Source organism: Canis lupus, chromosome 19, assembly GCF_003254725.2.
Source record: "Canis lupus dingo isolate Sandy chromosome 19, ASM325472v2, whole genome shotgun sequence".
Classification (NCBI taxonomy): domain Eukaryota; kingdom Metazoa; phylum Chordata; class Mammalia; order Carnivora; family Canidae; genus Canis; species Canis lupus.
Window position 1 is genome coordinate 53,386,688 of NC_064261.1, and position 15,555 is coordinate 53,402,242.

The window sequence follows — 15,555 nt, forward strand, 5'->3', positions numbered from 1 at the left end:
AGAAGACATGCACCTAAGCCACCTGAAAAGCAGTGTAATTTTGTCGTGTCCATTTTTCCTTGCATAAGCAATAGAGTATCACAAAATGATATCAGAAAATGTACTCGAATACCATACTAGTCGCATGTAAGAACAAATGGGCAGTATTATATACTATAAAAACCAAAGATAAAAATAAAGACGATTGGATGGTCTGTCTTGGTAGAACTCTTAGCCATCTGAATACAAGCACATCCCTTATAATACTTAGTATCTTAGTGGTTTAAAGCTGAGAAGGCTGATAAAGCTTATCTAGTGCAAAAGCCAGGAGATGCCAACAAAACCTCAGGAACGGACACACACAGATTCAGCTTCTTTTTTATTTTTTTTTATTTTTTAATTTATTTATTTATTTTTTTTTACAGATTCAGCTTCTAAATCACTCTCTGACCTCCACTGGTAAGGCAAAGAATGGATGTGCTTTCTTGCACTCTGCACATACTGTGCTTTGGGAACCACCTTCCAAGGTTGCCCTTGGTGCTTTTTTCCCCTGTATCTAAACCTGGCATATGGAAGGAGGTGCCGATGAGAACGGAGGAACACACCCACACATTATGATTTGCTCTGGACCTCAGCTCCCCTATGAAGAAGCCAGTATACTCCAAATGCATTTATGCTGAATTTCTAAATAGATTCCTGATAGAAAAAGAACTAAAATTATCTCATTGCCAAACAAAAGGTTTCTGCGTTGAAATGTGACAGCTCATTGCTCAAGCAGCTTGTTGCCAGAAGGATACACACCGTTTCCAGCAGAAAATTGGTTTCGGGAACTTGCCCAACAGCCCAGACACAAAATCGACTTCCCTGGCTCTTTCCAACAGACCAACACCACTGGGACTCACCCCTGGTCCGTTCAACAGAGCCTTGAATCTCCTTCAAATTTAAGAGCCCAAACTAGCTCAACCAGATTATTCCTCCAATGCCAAAGACTGGCATTGCTTTCTGGAGCGTTTCTATTTCTCCAGTGATTTTACTCCACAGAATCGCTCATGACTACAGACAGCACTCCTTAATTAAGCCCCAACAGGGCTGAATTTAAGCTATCACCTGAGAAAATATATTCCACCATTACTCAGGAATGCAGTTTGCCACTACTGGGCGTGAATCGCTTAGCTCTATTAAACATATAAGTTTCCCTACAGTTCTATGCCATTATTCGCCTTCATAAATGCACATGTGTCCTTCATAGTTAGCATTTGAATATAAATAGAGAAATTCACGATTTGGTAATGTTTTCAAAGATGGACACTCACATTTATTTTTGTTTTTTAAAACTGCACCACTAGATGCAAATTTAGCAACCACTAAGCAGACTCTTCTAGTTTTATTGATTTAAAAAAGGAGACTCAGAGAGGCCATCGGCTTTGTTCCAATCATGCAGCCATCTAGAGCAGAACCAGCGCCCAAATCCAGCTCTGCTACTTCCTTATGCCTCCGTTCAAGGAACAGAGGAAGCACATGACCAAACGGAAATGCAGATTCCCCCACGGAAAACACGATGTCTTTGCAGGTGACTCCTCGGCACCTGTCAGAAGCTGCCAAAGAAACGAGTCATCTTTCCATCTGAAGGGAACGAGACAACCTAAAAAATGAAAGACTCATGAGAGATCCCTGCTCCAGCCCCAGCCCCCCATAAAACTGTTACAGTTTTTTTTTTTTAGTTTTATAGACATATATTACTTTAAAGAAAATGTGAAAGGTAAACTCCATGTGTACAAGTTAAATAAATCAGGAGGCATGGTTTATTTGGAAAAAATGTATTTTTTTTTTGAAATCTTTGCTTTACTAAACTTTTCACTACAGTTTTCTCCGATATAATGACCTCCCTTATGATTAATAAATATTCTATTCAGGTGCAACTTTCTGGGCCATTTCTACTGCATTAGGCAAGGTACGCCTTTATACTATTGACTCCCCTGAATTTTGACTCCCTTTTTAATTGGAATTGGGAACACCACACAAAGTGTGAGATACCCATAAACAGTGGTGAGCTGATGCCAGCTCACGCATCCCACAAGGAGCTATCGTGGGCATCTCTGCCAACCCTGCACTCACTGGTTAGGGAATTTGGTGGTTGATCCTAATGGACAGGTGCAGGATGACACAGGGGAAGCATGAAGACAAACTTGTTTAGTTGCTTAGAACAAAAAATAAAGCATCACACAGAAAGGGCCCAGGGCTTTTATGGGAGTCCACATAGCCCGGACCCTGGGCCTGAGCAGCTTATCTCCCTGCACAGAAGAAGAAAAGGAAAGGACACCCCACTCCGGAAGGGAAGTTTAGGGAAACCATTCTAATGCCTCAGGTTCTACGCCAGGCTCAGCGCCCATGCCCAGTCAATGCACCCGAACCAACAGAGCAGTGATGGAGCCCAGGGGGAGCCCAGGCCGCAGCGGGCTGTGCATGCTGGAGCTCAGTGTCCACACACACACATCCAGAAAAGAGGAGTGACTTCGGCAGTCTCGCAACTACCATCTAGAAGCAAGAAAACCTGTGCAAATATATGCGAGAGGATAAACGGCCGTAGCAACAAGAAACAAAATGGCACTTTACACCTCTGGGCTGGCCTCAGGAGGAGTTGTATCTGTTAAGTGGAACTAAGAGATGAGAAAACATGAATAAAGCCAGCTGCTTTAGCCTAATCATCCCAGACCTGTCCTCCTAACAGGTAAATCCCATTCAGCCTGAATAAGTCCATCCAAAGCCGTCATGACAAAGCAAATAACCGAGTCAGAAAACACGCATGTCCGCCGCCCACCTGGGGGTCGTGCTGAGGGTTTCTGTGGATGGGAGCAATCACTGCGCTCGCAGCATGTTAATGACGGTATTAAACGAGGTTCGTTATTTTACTGTAGCAAAGAGTGGAAAGGATCTGTAATTAGCAGAGTCCTGATAAATTCCATATTACAACCTCAATCGGTGCTTATGTGGGGAAGGGCACATTTAGGGTCCATTTAGCATCGTCATATTCCTTAGGGGCTCCTTTGTGACCTTTATCCACCCAACCCATGGTGGGTAAGGGTGGCATGACTCTACCAAACACGACAATGGCCCATTTGCTATCCCCTGCTAAACACAACTGGCTTGCATTAATTAAAGACACAGCATGTGAGTCATCTAACATCCAAGGAATCTATGGCCAAGCCATCCAATTATTGTCCTAATGCTACTGTGCCTTTCCAAAATTCAGGGGACACACACGAACAAGAACAGGTCAAAATCATGAGAGTTATTCAAACCGACTTTGCAACTGGACCAGAGGACTGTACTTAGTCACGTACATGTGTGTGTAATACACTTGAATAGTGGATTTCATTCATGTAACCAAATATTTATTTTCTTCTAACCCAATTCCTGAGGTATGAATAAAAGCTCTGAGAAAGATTTGTTTATCTTCTCGTTATTAATATCTTTGGCTCTACTTTTATCATTGGGGGTTAATGAAAGTATTTGGGACAGGAAACATTTTTAAATTTTACAAGATTTTTTTTAAAAAATTTTTACAAGGTTTATTGGTCCAGTGTTTTTTAGAAATTATTATCTAATACATTTTATGTTGAGTTAATGGTGAAATATTTTGGCATTAAGAACAAAAGGAATTTTGCCTAAGGCTTTTCTCATTTGCAAAATGAACTAAAAAACAAAGCCCAACATTCTTCTTATTCCATTATCCCATTATGGGCTCAATCGGCCAATAAAAAGTATCCAGCTGAGTACAGGAACTGGGGTCCAATCTTAATTTATTCAGTTTGAATCCTTCCAATTAATCACCTCAGTTCAATAATTTCCAAATCTTATTTCATCTTGTCCCAGACAGACCCAACCTAAATGACGGTTTTGGAAGAAAGTGGCTGTTCTATCAGTCCGTTGAGAAATTTCCACTAGAAGATAAAAGGCCCACAGATTGGATATGGAAATTTACAATTCCAAGAGAATTTATTGTGTCCTGCAATAATTTAGTTTTGCATCTGTGCCCCTTCTAGGCAGGATCCATCACCAGTCACCGAACAAAATACCAAATTCTCAAACTCTCTGCAAGTACCCTGCAATTCATTTGCGTCGATTGCTTTTCTTTTTTTGTTTTGTTTTGTTTTTCATTTTTATATTAATATTTTTTAAAATAACATTCACTGAAGACCATTTAGAAAGCATACAGAAGCAAAAATAGAATGAAATTACTGATATTTTCCTTCTACTTCTATGAGATTTTGTGGGCATTCTGTTCTTTACTATATCAGTCCTCCCTGTGTCTGCGTGTGCGTGTAAAATATTCCAGAGAGCCGAGAGTTGGAATAGCTTGACCACATTACTCACTTTAGCCACATTAACCTATTTCTATCCGTCACACCAAGACTGTAATCTGGTCTCTGTCTTAGAATATTTTGAGCTTGGAATCCTACCTTAAGCTCACGTTATTGGTTGCTTCCTACGCCCCACAAGTGTCAATGAACTTCTTGCCTGGATCCTGACCATTTTACTTCTAACGTCTCCAGAGGCTTCTAGCTAACACTTTGTTTCCACCTGTGAGACCTGTCAGGTGTGCCTTCCCCGCTGGACACCTGGCCCCTTTTTGGTATTACCTTCTACTCTGTTCTACGCTCCCCTATGGTCTTCAACTTCCAACCCCACCAGGGCTTCCTGCCTACATTCGCTTTCATTCCACTTGGATATCTTTGTCTCTTGCCTCTGAAGCCTAAGGAGATTTCCTACCCCTTTCTTTCTGAGCTCAGAGTGGGATCCCTTTTATAGAACAGTATCTTCAAGCAGGTACCTGCATATTCAACTAGGTCAAGCTTTATGCAGTTATAAAACAAGCATAACTTTCATTCTTTTTTCATAAGGATTTTATTTATTCATGATAGACACACAGAGAGAGGCAGAGACACAGGCAGAGGGAGAAGCAGGCTCCCTGCAGGGGACTCGATCCCAGGACCCCGGGGTCACACCCTGAGCCAAAGGCAGACGCTCACCGAGTCACCCAGGCATCCCTCGTAACTTTCATTCTTGGAAAGCAAAGCACAGATGCACATGCTCATCCCAGACAGGAAAGACTGCTGTATGATTTACACGTTCAGGGAGTAGTGATGACACCCTTCAACGTGATGTTCTGAGGTTGACCCTCTGGTCCTCTATTCTTACCCTGAGGCCATGCCCCAACTGCTTTCCCAACTCCAACACTAACAATTGCCATTATGGGAGAAGTTTGTGTTTTTTTTTTTTTTTTAGGAAAACAAATCAACATACAAACATAACCACGATTATCCGTTAGCTGTTATTGCTTCCTCCTGGTTGAATATCGCTACTTTAAACTCACAATCAAAGCTGTTGTGAAAAAATCTTAAGTCCAAAACTTGGACCTCTCAAAAGTTCCTATTTCTTCTCTGATCCTTCATGAAGCACTCGGCTACATTATTCAGAACACCCAAAGCAACAATCAGGAAAGAGTAAACAAGGCAGGAAACTTTCAACTGAAAGGCAAGAGGCAAAAGGTCCAGGCAGGCAGACCAACGGAGCACCGGCTACCATCCCCCTTCCTGTTTAAAGAGTCACTCCAGCAACGCTCTCCCCTCTCCTACATCTCTTCTCTCTAATGAGTCATTTCTAGCAACTTGAAACAAAGAGTGATGATTTCTGCTTCCCTCCTCCCCTTAACAACTCTCTACTTTCAAAACAACACCCCCCCACACACACACACACAGACTCAGATTACAAACTATTCAGTGCACATCTAGCTACTTGTAAGAATAAAAACAGTCAGGACTGGACATGAAGATTTATTCTATGTTCCTTTCCTTCTCTTCTAGAGGACAAAATACACAGCTAGTTGGAAAATCATACTAAAGAAAAAAAGTAAAAACCATATTGGGGACACCCACTCCCCACTCCCTACTGTAACCCCAAGGGGAGAGTGGATGCCTAAGAGCATCTCCCCAGAAGTGTGAGGGTGATTCTGGATGGAGAGGATTGCTGACCACTTCTGTAGTGAGTAGCAGACCTAGAAGTATGCCGATGCCGGGCGAGCCTGGGAAAAGGGTCAGCAGAGAGGAGAAGGAACAAGTAAACATCACCTCTGGTTTCCTAAGCAGCAAGTCTGAGGGACGGGGGATTTCTAGGTTTTTGTGAACTTAGAATAGGCACTTGAAAGTATCTAGTAAGATGATTCAGCTTGCTTTCCCCAAAGGAGGCCCACCCAAAGAATGAAGAGGTCTCTACAGGCATCCTTGTGAGAGTGACATTGTATTTAAACCCTATGTGGCCATCCCTGACATACCACCGTGAAGCTCGGGGGTCAGGACAAGCTGGGAGTCCCACCACTTCCTTAAGATCATCTAACTTTTGGATGATTACTCAAGATGTTTCACTGTAGAGGCACACACTGTAGGTTTCAAGCAGATGCAGCATATTCATGTCCGTCCACGGGAAGGCTGTCATGCTGATGGGCAAGACCACCATGATGCACAAGGCCATTCAAGGGTATCTGGAGAGACTGCAGCCTCGCATTGGTGGAATGGGGGCTTTGTGCTCAGTAAGGAAGACCTTGCTGAGTTCAGGGACATGCTGCTGGCCAATAACATGCCAGCTGGTGTCATATCATAGCCCTGTGTGAAGTCACTGTGCCAGCCCCGAACACTGGTCCGGGGCCCGAGAAGGCCTCCTTCTCCAGGCTTTACGCCGCCACTAAAATCTCTAGAGGCACCACTGAAATCCTTAGTGAATTGCAGCTGATAAAGACTACAGACAAAATGAGAGCCAGCAAAGCCACACTGCTGAACATGCTGAACATTTCCCCCCTCCTCCTTTGAGTCGATCATCCAGCATGTGGGTGGCAGCGGCAGCACCTACAACCCTGAAGTGCTTGACATCACAGAGGAAACTGCATTCTCACCTCCTGGAGGGCGTCCACGACGTTGTCAGCGTATGTCTACAGGCAGGTTATTGCCAACAGTGCCCCTTTCCATCATTAATAGATATGAGCAGGTCTGGCTTTGTCTTCAAAGGCTGGTGACACCTTCCCACTCACTAAAAGAGTCAAGGCCTTCCTGGCTGACCCATCTGCCTTTTTGGCTGCTGTCACCGTGGCCGCTGCCCCCACTGCCGCACCTGCCACTGCCGCAGTCGCAGCCTAGGCTGAAACAAAGGAAGAGTCGTAGGAGTTGGAGGATGATGCAGGATTGGTCTCTTTGGCTAATCATGGAAAAGCAATCAACTGAGCCAACTTTATTTGTGAAACAAGAAAACAAAGGCTTACTTCTCTTAAAAAAAAAAAAAAAGAATGAAGAGGACCACATTAGCAAAAACTTGAAAAGAGGGGAGGGAAAGCAATGCTGCCTCTACAGGACCCCCTGCATTATGCTACAAAAGGTACCAGTTGGACACAGAATGTGTCATCCACCATGACACACAAAAGAGCCAATGTTGCATGTCCTCCGGTCTAGAGAGTCAGCTATGGACAACAATAGGTGGGCGGCACTGGCATCTGGGCAAAACCGATACTGAGGGAGTGGACCAGCCTTTCTGCGGCCACACCGTATGCTGTATAAATACCGCAACTCCCTCCCTTCCCTCCACTGCCAGGAATGGAATCTCGAGCCCAGTGAAACAGCAGCAGGACCATGAGTAGGGAAAAGAGAAGACTGGGAGATAGAGCTGGAACAGCTGAGATAATAATATGCAAATCTGACTGTGTATTTAGACAAAAGAAACATTTAAAAGGCAGTTGACTAGAATATGTAAAGGTTGAAGACTGTTTGCTACTGCCACGTGAGAATACTGGTTTAAGAAGGTGGTGGGGCAGCCCGGGTGGCGCAGCGGTTTAGCGCCGCCTTCGGCCCAGGGCGTGACCCTGGAGACCCGGGATCAAATCCCACGTTGGGCTCCCTAAGTGGAGCCTACTTCTCCCTATGCCTGTGTGTCTGCCTCTCTCTCTGTGTCTCTCATGAATTAAATAAATAAATAAATAAATAAATAAATAAATAAATAAATAAAAATAAAGCCCACATCAGGGTCCGCGCTCAGTGTGGAGTCTACTCAGGACTCTCTCTCCCTCTCCCTGCTTACACAGGTGCTCTCCTCCTCCCCATCTAAAATAAATGAATGAATAAAATATTTCAAATAAACAAAAATGCAGGACTAAAAGTCTGTCATACAATCTGGCTTCAAAAATCAAAGAGAATTTTTTTAAATGGCTTGTACCAGCCAACTTTACATTTAAGGTATGAGTTTCTCTTAACAATGTAGAGGATGGTCTGTAAGTTACAAAACAAAACAAAGCAAAACCAAAAAAGCAAAAACAAAAACACCTCAGTTCTCAACAGAGTTTGCTTAAAAGGGCATCAGGCCCACGGAGGCTCATCTGCTTAGACCAAGACTCCTCGCGCTGTCTGCCCAATTACTAACACTTCCCTACTGTTTATTACAAAACCCTACCATAGTATCAAGGTTCTGTTGACAACATCAGGCTTTTTGTGCCCACAGATGTTTACATGCAGAAATGAAACATCTTAAAATTTCTTCTCATTTATTTATAAAGATATTTCTGCCACTAACAAAATCCAGTGTATATATCAAAATGCAAATGATAACATTTAGCCAAGTGTGTAATCTGAACAAAGAAAAAGAAGCTCTAGAGACACTGACAAGCCAAACTAACACCGGCATAAGGAATCTTAATATTTGTGCTTTTTGTATGACTCCCCAGTACAATTACAAAAGGGTTGAAAGATAACAAATTACTGAATCCCATTTTAAAATGAATTAGAATCTTAATCTCCGTTGTAACTTGCCAAGATTTCCAAGAAGATATTTAACTACACTCCCACTTGGCCTCATTAAATTTCATATAAATGTGTTTACCATCACAATTGTACAACTTCGAGAATATTGCCTTATAAATATTTTATCAACAAGAAGTACTAGAACTCCCCCACCCACTGACTATGAGAAAACAAAACTGTCTTTCTCAAGTTGGAGAGAAGAAAAATTTCCTTATATATCCACAAGTTTTGACAAATGTGGGGAATTTATCTTGAGTCATTATGAAGGGAAGCTTCTAGATTCCAATTGGAGAAACCTGTGAAGGACATTAGTTCCTCTTGAGCTTTGAGGATTGAAACCCGGCCTGTTATTTTCTGACCCCAATCTTCATAACCTCTAGATGATTCAGCTATTGTAAATTGAGAAGCTACAGTGATTCTGGATGTACAGAGATGTTAGAAACTGGACATATTTTATTCCTGTAGTTAAGAGCTTTAAAAAATAATGGTACCATCCTACTTTCCAACACACATGTAAAACCGTCAGTAACTGTCTTTATCTCAGTTTGCATTTCAGGATTTGAAAGTACTTGAGGGGCCCCTGGGTGGCCCAGGCGGTGAAGCGCCTGCCTTCGGCTCAGGTCATGATCTCAGGGTCCTGGGATCCAGCCCCCCATGGGCTCCCTGCTCAGCGGGGAGTCCGCTTCTCCCTCTGCCTCTGCTGCTCCCCATTCTCACACTCATTCTCTCACTCTCAAATAAGTGAAATTTAAAAAAAAAAAGTTATTGAGCTCATCATGGTGTTAACTTAGAGGAAAATGAGAAAGGGCCATTATTAATTCTTTTAAAAGATAATACTTGTCAGGACGCTTGAGCGGCTCAGTTGGTTAAGCAGCCGACTCTTGGTTTCAGCTCAGGTCATGATCTCAGGATTGTGAGATTGAGCCCAGCATCAGGCTCCAAGCCCCTCTCCCTCTGCCCCTCCTGCTCTCTCTCTCTCCTCTCTCTTTCTAAAATAAATAAATAAATCTCTTTTAAAAATAAAATAAAAATACTACCCATCTCTGCCCTACACTGAATTCTTTGAACCCTATTTCAAAGACTAAGTGAATGGTCCATAAGCAAATGGATAACCTGATGGCTACAAATCACTTTCTACCTCTAGAATCTTAAAAAAAAAAAAAAAAAGATAATGTTAATGGTTCAGAAAAAAAATAAAATAAAAATTGATGCCTGTTGAAGTGTGTTTTAAATCATTTTCAGAAATAACCAGCAGAATAATGGATCTAAATGTTTAAGCCAAATTAAATTGCCTACAAATGATCAGAAATCATGGTTGCCATGGTTTCGGGGGCCCAGAATATGGTGTATGGACTAAACAGTGCCTAGCAGCAAAAAATGCCTGTGTATTAAGTGCAAACCACAAAAAAATAATAATAATAATAATTATAGTGTTCTCAGGCATCTGAAATCTTTCAAAAATAACAATAATAATGATTAATAATAATTTTTTGAAAAAAATAAATAAATAAAATAATTTTTTGAACTGTCAGCTGATCTTACCCACTAGTGCGACAACAATCACTTATCTCCATCCTGGGTTCTCAGGCTTATCGCTGCACCACAACCCCAACTCTCTGGCTGTTTAGCAGAGAAGGAAATGGCCTTATGATCATGATGAAGAAAGTCACATGTAGCCTCTGGTCTGACAGGTATTCTTTTTTTTTAAAGATTTTATTTTGAAGTAATCCCTGCCCCCAATATGGAGCTCGAACCCACAATCCTGAGGTCAAGACTCATATGCTCCACCAACCGGCCAGACACTACCTTACAGGTATGCTTAATGCTCAAAAAGAAGCTCTTGACTTGTTACAAGTTGCTTAAAGTTACTTTCCCCAAAAATCTGAAACTCTATGGTGCCTTTAATTTTTGTTTTAGTTTCTATTTTCACTAAAGCAGATCTGTGTTTTCCTTTATGTCCTCCATCCGACTCCAATATGGAGTTTTTATGGATTTCAAATCAGTCAGTGAATCAGTCAACAGTTATCAAGCAACACTATGTCAGACGCTAGTCAGACGCTGAGGTTACAAAATAAATTAGACAGTCTCTTGCCTTATAAGAGGTTGGTTTGTCAGTCCCATGATTAAACTGATTTATTTCTAATATTTCTAATATTATTTCTAATAAGTGTAGTAAAGCTATGGTAAAAATATGGACACCATATTCTGCACAGAATCAAAGAAAGTCAGGAATATTCCTTGAGTTATGTGTCAGTCAGTAGTGGGAATCGGCCAAGTGCCAGGGGAGCAGGAAAGAATTCCACTTAGAAGGACATCAGAAATCTTGGCTTTATGTGTCCAAGGAATTGTAACACTAAAAGCCACTAGAGAGCACAATATGTCAGGTGAGGAATGGCAAGGAAGTAATTTGCAGCAATATGGGCAGAGCAAGATCCTAGATCTCTGTGTGTTAGCTGAGGTTAGCAGTATGGACTTTATTCTGGAGGTAATATGGAATCACTGAACAATTTTAAGTAGAAGAGCCATGTGGTCTGATTTGTCTTTCGGATAGATGCCTTTGGAGGACAAATCTGAAAGGAACAAAAGCGAAAACAGACCATTTGGGAGGCTATCTGTGATGGTTGATTTTATGGGTCAACTTGACTGGGTCATAAGGTGCCCAGATAGTTGGTCAAACAGTATTCTAGGTGTTTCTATGATGGTGTTTTGGGGTAAAATCAACATTTAAATGGGTGGACTTGGGTAAAGCAGATGACTTCCATATTGTGTGTGGGCTACATCCAGTCAGTTGAAGGCCTGAATGGAATAAAAAGGCCAATCCTTCCTCAAGCAGGAGAGAATTCCCCAAGCAACTGCCTGTGGTCTTCCATCTGCAACATTGCTTCGTCCTACCTGATGGCCCCAGAACTAAAATACTGGCTCTTCCTAGGTCTCCTGCACCACCAGATGTTGGGCTTACCAGCCTCTGTAATGACATAATCCAACCCTTTCTAATAAGCCTAGCTAGCTAGCTATCCAAATATCTATCTTCTATTGGAGATCTATAGATACAGATGTACTTTCTGCACATACAATTCTATTTCTCTGGAGAACACTGACTAATACACTATTGTGGCTGAGAACCACATAGGAGGGGCTCAACTGGGAGTAGTGATAATAAAGCTGGAAATGAAAATGATTTAAGAAGGAAAATAAGTGGCTCTAATGACTAAAATGTGGGGGTTTCAGAGGAGGATAGGAGTCAAGGGTCATCACTTAGTTTATGTGCCCAGGTACATGACTGTACCACCAACTGAGGTAAAGATCCTAAAGGAGGTGAGGACCCAGGCGGGTACAAGTAGTTAGTACAAGACATGTTAAGTTTGAGGTGCCCTGAGCATCAGAGTTGGGAATAGGAGTACAGAGCTCCAATGAGAGTTTGAGGCTAGAAATGCAGATTTGCAAGGCATCTTCTATCATTTAGAACCACATACGAGACTAAATAAGATCACCCAAGGAAAGGATGAGTAAGGAGAAAAGTAGTAAGCCAGCAGCAGAACTTTGGGAAACACCCATATTTAATGGGTGGGCAAAGAAATTAGGTCACAGAGAGTTTATACAAGAAATGTCAAGAACCATAAAGAGTCAGAGTTTACCCAACTTGCAAAGTAACAATTTAGCCGGCCACAGCTTCAGGGGTGCTGGCAGGAGACATAAATTGGGTAGGTCAAGATCAAGGACTTTATCACTGACAATGGTAGAAGTAGGTCTTCTACTGTCATGTTCTTGCACCGGTCTCCCCAGTACCAATTCCCGCAGGGTGGTGCTATACTACATCTCTTCTTTCTCCCCTAAGAAAAGGGTTGAAGAGAGGAAAGAGCCGTTAAGAGTTGTGAGAAAAAGTCATTATAGGCAGTAAAGCTAGAAAAGCTGACCAAAGGGAATAGGCCCACTCCAAGATGACCAGAGTCACTTCCCGCCGCAGACCAGAGCCATGACATGCACCAAGCAAAGCGGTCACCTGTTGATTCTCTACACAAACAACCGGTGGGTCTCGATCATTGAGAACCAACCAAAACCTAACCATCGCAAGAAGACAGCCTACATTTAGGTACAGCGGTATCGAGGGATGGTGATGAATCTTAACTAGGAAAATTAAAACTCTCACTTCCCTCCTTTACTAACTCACCGCATCCCCGAGCCACAGTTCAACAACATACTCCCATGGAGGGCAAATAAGCAAAAGATCAACTCTCTGTGTTGAGGAAAGCTCGTCATCAGATATTCTGAGGTCAGTGGTGCACGTTATTGCTGTGCGGAGGACCGACGTAAGCTTTCTTGGGCAAAGGGTTCTCTGGAAAAGTACTTACAAACTTGTTTGGGAGTTTCAAGCATGCTTTAACCCCACAAGTACCTTTAATTACTTAAGCATATGTGTTTTACGGTTCGCTAAGGAAGTTATGATCTCTGGATACAGCTTTATAAATTTGGGGTGTCTCAAAAACCTTACTGTGTTGCAAAATATGGCACCTCTATGGAGATCCAAACAGTTCAAAAAAAAAAAGGAAAAATTAAAAAATTTTAAAAATTTAAAAAAAAGGATGCCTCAAAAAGGAGAATCTAATTGTGGGTATACACCTCCCAAAATATATATTTTATATATCTGTACATACATATTTTTAATTACGTGAATTACATTTGTCTTTTTAAAACAATGTTAGTTATTAAGACAGCAAAGTCACTCACATACCCCTCGGACCAGTTTTCATACAAACATGCGGTATATAAAGAGATCACTCATAGTTTCAAGGCTCCTGTGAAAGAACATAACCAGCCACACAAATCAATTTTAACAGTAGTTCCAACACCCGACACTTCAATTATGGGATTTTTACACTCACACAAGTCTTTCATGATCCCTTTATGCCTATGCTCCATAATGGATTTGCCCATCTCTCGAAACCCAGATCAGGATCTGCCTGCCCTGACATCACATCCCATTCACCACTCCCACCCTCACAGAGCTCAGCCCTCTCTACCGGAACGTTCCTAAGTCTGTCTATCGTTGTTCTTACAGTGCTGTGTGGTCATTCAGTTTGCTCAAGCACTTGTCTCCCCAACATTCTTTCTAGCAGGCTGAGACTATTATACGGCTCTGAAGGGGATGGGAGAGCAAGTACAGGATCATTTTCAAACTTAATAAGGCAAATCAAGACATTCCAGTGAAAAGGAGCCCTGCCATGAAAAAAAAAAAAAAAAGGTTTTAATTAGTTTTTGTTTTTGTTTTTGTTTTCCCTCCAATAGTCATCATTGTTCCCTCTTATCCTGTCCCACTTTAAATCTGTTTTTTGGGGATGCCTGGGTGGCTCAGCAGTTGAGCATCTGCCTTCGGCCCAGGGTGTGACGCTGGGGTCCCAGGATCGAGTCCGCCATCGGGCTCCCTGCATGGAGCCTACTTCTCCCTCTCCCTGGGTCTCTCTGACTCTCTCTCTCTGTGTCTCTCATGAATAGATAAAATCTTTAAAATAAATAAATAAATCTGTTTGTTGTTGTTGTTAATTTGTTTGGGATGGAATGCAAAGCAAACAAGCATTAAACACTATAACTTTATCCCAAGAGAAACGGAATAGAAGCTCAGGAATAGGACCATCCACTTTGAAAATATGGTGAGACCACTGATCAATTCAGTGGTACAGGCTGCCGGACATTCTGGGCCCCAGAATTAGTTGCCAATCCAGACCTCCCAGAATCAGGTAAAAAGGCCTCCTGTGTCTCAATGCAATTTCAGAGGCTTTGAGCAAAAACCGACAAACCCAATAACCACAGAATCACAAGTAAGAGGCTGATAGTCTGGAGGCAGAGGCAGAAAAATCTTAGAGGTTATTAAGGTCTTTGCTAATCAATCAAGAAAGAAAGAAAAAAAAAACACATTGAATTCTTACTAATCATTCAATTCCTATCAATACATATCAATTTTTACTAGTCATTCGGGTTGGACACTTATTAGTCTACTTAAAATGTAAAATTAAAATTAGTTAAAATGTAGAATAAGACTGCACTTGTGGAGCAGGTAACAGTGTGAAGCAGCACATAATCGATGCTGAAACCAGAGAGACTGAATATACGTGGGATGGCCCCGTGCGCTGGCTCATCCAGGACTGTTCTGGTTTATGCCTTTTGTCCATTTGTATGATAAATGATATGGTCCAGTGTCGTTCATGAGCCAGGATCTCCCCCCTTTAGGGTAATAATACGCACTGTTAATTCTTTACTGGGATAGGAAGAGAAGTAAGCCACCATTTTTTGCCTTTGGAAATGACACCTCGTAATTCTACATTACAGGAATTTTCCTGGTTTTTATTTTGTTTTGTTTTGTTTTGTTTTGCGTTTGTTCTTCCATTAGAATCTAGATGCCGAAGCCTGATTACTTTGGTTTTGTCCAACCTTTTGAAGTAATCGGTGACACTCTTAGACAATACTCATGTCTCACACTTAAAAAACGACAAACCAGTATCTTGGAGCAAAGGCAGAGATGAAAACAAGGGAATTTTACTTTTCAGTTTAGTCTTTTCTGCAATGTTTTAATTTTTTTCCATGTGAATATAGCGTCTTTGTGTTAAAAGTAATAGTATTTGTTTTTTTTTTTTTTTAATTGTGTGACTGTGTTATCCTTGTAATAGAAATATTTAAGCAGCAAAGACAGAATGAGGCCTGCCATCCCCACAATCGCCGGCTTGCTGGGAAGGCCCCGCTCGCAGAGAGC

At 41.8% G+C, this 15,555-nt stretch overlaps 1 pseudogene; it reads left to right on the forward strand.

Annotated features, from left to right (window-relative positions):
• The first annotated feature begins 2,782 nt into the window (after positions 1-2,782).
• On the forward strand, positions 2,783-7,250 carry LOC112649825 (60S acidic ribosomal protein P0-like; annotated as a pseudogene).
• Positions 7,251-15,555: the final 8,305 nt, after the last annotated feature.